This window comes from Corythoichthys intestinalis, chromosome 14 (assembly GCF_030265065.1).
Source record: "Corythoichthys intestinalis isolate RoL2023-P3 chromosome 14, ASM3026506v1, whole genome shotgun sequence".
NCBI classification, from domain to species: domain Eukaryota; kingdom Metazoa; phylum Chordata; class Actinopteri; order Syngnathiformes; family Syngnathidae; genus Corythoichthys; species Corythoichthys intestinalis.
The window spans coordinates 2,021,091-2,027,090 of NC_080408.1; positions in this window are offsets into that span (position 1 = coordinate 2,021,091).

Below are 6,000 nucleotides of genomic sequence, written 5' to 3' on the forward strand. Positions count from 1 at the left end.
GGAGCATTTTAGATAAAAGGTTACTTAGGTTCGCTCGGACGGTTCTCTACAATAGAGCTTTCCTAAGAGGGCTACTGCTTTAAGATGGCGGCTGTTTACTAATGCATCTAGTTCTTTAGATATGTTGCTAATGCCACTGTCTGTCATTTGCTTCTAGTTCTGCAATATATGATTTCTACCGTAGCATTATGTGGGCGTAGTTTGTAGGCTATCGGCTACAGTTAGGTATTATTGGAGCCACCTAGCATCGCGTTTGCAACGGCGTCCCCACTCCTGCTCTGCTCTCTCGTCTCCGTGAGTCCGTCTCTCTCAGACTTTTCTCGCGTCAACTAACATAGTAACGCAGAGTAACACACGCCTTTCCTGCCTCAGTAACGGTAACGGCATTGCCAAGATGAGAAAAGTAATTAATTAAATTACTCGCTACTGAAAAAAATAACGCCGTTAGTAAATTATTTTAAATTTATTTACACAGTCAAACTCGCAATAAACAATATATATAAAATGTGGATGAAGCGTGGCTTCAGGGTAAGCCCGAGCCAAAACAACAAAAGGATTCTACACTTAAAGCCCACCCGCTAACTAAACCCTGACTGTGAAAAAGAACAAAGAAAAGACAGCCACTAACCTAGCTTCTTACACTAAACAAAACAGGAGAAAACAGGCTGAACAGAAATGGCAGCTTACCCCTACTGCTTCAGTGCTCTTATTTACAGTGGTGAACAAAAACGATCCAATAACGAATAAACACAACAGACCTCACCGAAAAAGGAGGAGTGTAACAAAGTAGCGATCAAAGCACATAAGAGTGGATGGCGAGCAAACAGCTGGCGAGGAGGACCCGTGCACGAATGCTGTCAAATGCGACCTCAGCTGTCAGTTGACAGCTTCTGACTTTTCAAGCTTGGCGCCCTTTTTCGTGGCCGGATGGACAGACAACGCCGCCGCCGCTGATTGGCGGCGATGTTGTCTGTCCATCCGGCGTCGATCAGCTTACGTCACGTTGGGAGGGGAGGCAGCCAGCTGGTGGAGGAGACGATCAGCTGACTTAAAGTCTCAAAAAACAATAATTAAACGGCCAGGGCCGTCACAGGCAGCAATAACTTCAACCAGATGCTTATAGCTGCAGATCAGTCTGGCACACCGATCAGGAATAATCTCTAAGAAACTGCTGGAGTTCAGTCAGATACCTTAGATGTCTGGCATGATTCATGCCACAGAATCTCAATAGGGTTAAAGTCTGGACTTTGACTTGGCCACTCCAGAACGCATATTTTGTTCTGAAACCATTCTGAAATTGATTGAATAACAAAAAACACAAATGTCCTAGCCAAAATGTGGTCCAAACGCAAAATTACGACTTCAATCTAAAATGTTGTTTCACTTAAAAAAAAAAAAAAAAACGACTTAAATTAAATTTTTAAAAAAAAATTCAAACAAAGAAAAATAGTTTTCAAATACATTTTTTTTTTTAGTTTCAAATTTATTTTTGCATTCACACACATTTTCTTTGATTAAAGTGAGTTTTTCTTCGATTGAAAATATGTATTTTGATTGAAGCAACTTTTTTTTTTTTTGGATTGAATAATAAAGACACAAATCTACCTCCATACTGTTGTACCGTCCCTACCAATACTGAAACTAAATCTACGCCGTCGGGGGAAAAAAAGCCCAATGATTTGCCATAAAAGTGAACATTTTCCTTTTGACAACTGACGCTATAGTACACACTAGCACTTGCAATTTTTCACCACGAGGTGACGGTAATACACCAAAGTTGTTAAAGATTGTAAAACCGCAGCGAGACGTTTTTCAATTTAAATTGTGATCAATTTTGGACTTTTTGTGTGTGTTTTTGAATCAGAGTTGCATGTTTCAACAGAATGACAAAAGAAAAAAAACAAAGTTGAGTCCATTCATGAAGGTCAACACCTACTTGACTGTGAGAAATAATTGACTCATGGGATTAAAGCAATGTGTAAACGATCACTTGTATTGGCTGCGACTTCTTTACAAAGTGTCCCTTTAGCAGACAGACAGTTTTTTTTCTATCAGGACGCTCCAAAATCTCCTGTTAATCTTCTCCAATCCTCCCCGCAGCCGTCAACAGCCCCGAGGCAGAGTTGGACTCTCTCCAGTCTCCTCACATATTAGCCTAGCTTTTAGACTAGATCCATCAGATTAACGCCCAAATCAATTAGAGGCAGCAACAGATGAGTCAATTAGCACCACTGCCCCCCCAACCCCACCCATATACACGTAGAACAGTTTTCAGCGGGGGTTTTGGAGGATTATCAAAGATTATCAGAGTGTCAAGGATGGAAGATGGATGCTTTGCTTTGACACTATGAAAAGTAAACAAACACTAGTACGTTCAAGTAGGCTGAGAATGTTCAAATATAAGTGACAAAATGAGACTCATCATCAGAATTCAACTTGTATCTTGTTTTGTATAGGAAAATGTTTTACCCCACCAGTGACTATTTTTGTGTGTTTTTAATAAAAAATTTAAAAATTACCCTCAAAGTCTTGCAGGCGTCCACATACCTGTACTAGTCCTTCTAAAAAAATTCGCATATTGGGATAAAGTTCATTATTTTCTGTAATGTACTGATAAACATTAGACTTTCATATATTTTGGATTCATTACACACAACTGAAGTAGTTCAAGCCTTTTATTGTTTTAATATTGATGATTTTGGCAAAAAAAAAAAAAAAAAAAAAGGCAAGAAAACCCAAAAATCCCTATCTCAAAAAATGACAATATTTCATGCGACCAATAAAAAAAAAAGTGTTTTTTTTCAACCTTCAATTCCTCATATCAGCTATGGACTCAGGGCCGGCCCAGCCTATACGCAGACTATGCAGCTGCTTAGGGCCCCTGACCACTAGGGGCCCCCCAATCTGGAATATGTTTAATTTATATTCTATTCTGTTAACTACAGTTTGCTTTATTTGACTTTCGTGAGTTTTGATACTTGATCACAAGCTTAAAAAAAAATAAAGTTCTTCCTTAACTTCTTTCTTTCCTCTTTTAGAAAAAGATTTGGCGCGATCTACTGTAAGTACTGACAATCATTTGGGGTGAGAAGTTTGAAGTATGCAGTGCAACAAAATCTGATTAATATACAAAATATGGACGTGTGGGTTGGACTGCATGTATGGGTTTCACAGTACACTGTGACGAAATGGTGGGCCAAAAATATGGGCCCCTTTGCATTATTTTGCTTAGGGCCCCCAAATGGCCTGGGCCGGCTCTGCATGCACTCAATACTTGGTCGGGAATCCTTTTGCAGAAATGACTGCTTCAATGCTCCGTGGCATGGAGGCAATCAGCCTGTGGCACTGCTGAGGTGTTATGGATGCTTCGATAGCGGCCTTAAGCTCATCCACAGTGTTGGGTTTGGTGTCTCTCAACTTGCTCTTCACAATATCCCAGAGATTCTCTATGGGGTTCAGGTCAGGAGAGTTGGCAGGCCAATTGAGCATAGTAATGCCTGTTAGGTTTTGTGTTGCTTTTCTCCTATGCCTCTTTCCCACTGAAACTAGTGGGTCAACGCGCGTTTTTCCAAGCTGATGCAACCCACTAGCAATTGGCATTTGGCACCTTTCCCATTGACAAAAAAAAGCCGTGTCTTTTTTGTGTTTTTTTCACACGTCTAACCCCCCCACCCCTCCTCAGCCGTGCGTAAGGTTCGTGTTTTCACCACGCTAAGATGCGCTTCGACAAGTGCGACCGAATTCATTCAGATCAAGGAAGTGAACAATGCAAAGCAACATAGAAGCCTCCTTTCCGTTTGTGTTCTCTGTTTTCATGCTTTTTACTGCCCTCAAAATGGTCGAATTGCAGCAAAGGATCAATACTCTGCTTGTGCTGAGGCAACGTAGGCGACGTGAATTTTGGCTTGAAATTGAAAGGAGTCATGTACGTCACAGAAGGAGGAGAAGAGCCTTTGTTTCATCTGTTATGGCTATTGCTAACGCTGCTACACCGACTGTTCGCTGTATGTGGATCCGGGCTAGAGCACATGGTTTTTGTTTTTTGTTATGACGCATCACGTACTAGCCTACGTCACCACGTAGATTAGCGTGTTGACTGCTGACCCGGGGTTTTGCTTTCACACTGCATGGCGATCAGAGGCGAGGTGATTTTAACACGGGTCGCTTGGCGGGTTGATTGACACGGGTCGACGCGGGTCGTTGCACCTTTCCCACTGCCACCAAAAGCCGATTGTTAGCCGGTTGACAGGAGTTTTTTGGCCAGTGGGAAAGGGGTACTAGTGTGACTTGTCCCTGTGATTGCCCATTGATTTCACCTGTTGTGACTGCTCCTAGTGTATCCTCCAAACTGCATCCTCCTGTGCTCACCTGTTCCTCGTTGTGTCGTTATCCCCTGCCTGTGTGTGTTTATAAGCTCCCGGTTTCTTTTCACTCCTTGTTGCGTCATTGTCAATGTCCATGTCTACGTTCTGGTCAGCCTTATTCGTGTCTATCCAAGCCCTCGTGTTCCAAGTAAGTTTTTTGAAAAGCAGACTTTTGTTAGTGACAGTTTTGTTTGCCTCAGTGCCTTCTTTGGATTACCCAAGCCTTTGTTTTGTACTTTGTTTTAATGTTGGCTTTCATTAAATTGTGCACTGCCGGTCTGCATCACCTTTCCTGCAATTGGGTCCACACAACACCCGCGTTACCTGACAAATGCCATGGTCAGTAAACCATTTACCATTGGTTTTGGCACTGTGAGCAGGTGCCAGGTCATGCTGAAAAATGAAATCTTCATCTCCATAAAGCTTTTCAGCAGATGGAAGCATGAAGTGCTCTAAAATCTCCTGATAGCTAGCTGCATTGACCCTGCCCTTGATAAAACACAGTAGACCAACACCAGCAGCTGACATGGCCATCACTGACTGTGGGTACTTGACATTGACATCAAGCATTTTGGCATTTCCTTCTCCCCAGTCTTCCTCCAATCTCTGGCACCTTGATTTCCGAATGACATGCAAAATTGAGCAACAGTCCAGTGCTGCTTCTCTGTAGCCCAGGTTGGGCGCTTCTGCCGCTGTTTCAGGTTCAAAAGTGGGTTGACCTAGGGAATGCGGCACCCGTAGCCCATTTCCAGCACCCGCCTGTGCACGTTGACTCTGGATGTTTCTATTCCAGTCCACTGTTTCCACAGGTCCCTCAAGGTCTGGAATCGGCCACTTTTTCCTTCCCACAGACTTCCCACTAAGGTGCCTTGATACAGCACTCTGGGAACAGCCTATTCACTCAGAAATGTCTTTCTGTGTCTTAGCCTTTTGCTTGAGGGTGTCAATGATGGCCTGGTGTCTCTCAACTCCCTCTTCACAATATCCCACAGATTCTCCCTGGTGTTCAGGTCAGGAGAGGTGGCAGGCCAATTGAGCACAGTAATGCCATGGTCAGTAAACCATTTACCAGTGGTTTTGGCACTGTGAGCAGGTCCCAGGTCGTGCTTATAAATGAAATCTTCATCTCCATAAAGCTTTTCAGCAGATTGAAGCACGAAGTGCTCCAAAATCTCCTGCATTGACCCTGCCCTTGATAACACACAGTAGACCAAAACCAGCAGCTGACATGGCACCCTAGACCATCACTGACTGTGGGTACTTGACACTGGACTTCAGGCATTTAGGCATTTCCTTCTTCCTGGTCTTCCCCCAAACTCTGGCACCATGATTTTCGAATGACATGCAAAATGTGCTTTCATCTGAAAAAAAAAGTACTTCTGACCACTGAGCAACAGTCCAGTGCTGCTTCTCTGTAGCACAGGTCAGGCGCTTCTGCTGCTGTTTCAGGTTAGAAAGTGGCTTGACCTGGGGAATGCGGCAGCTGTAGCCCATTTCCTGTGCACGGTGGCTCTGGATGTTTCTATTCCAGACTCAGTCCATGGTTTCTGCAGGTCCCCCAAGGTCTGGAATCGGCCCGTATGCACAATCTTTCTCAGGGTGCGGTCACCTCTTCTGGTTGTGCAGTGTTTCCTGC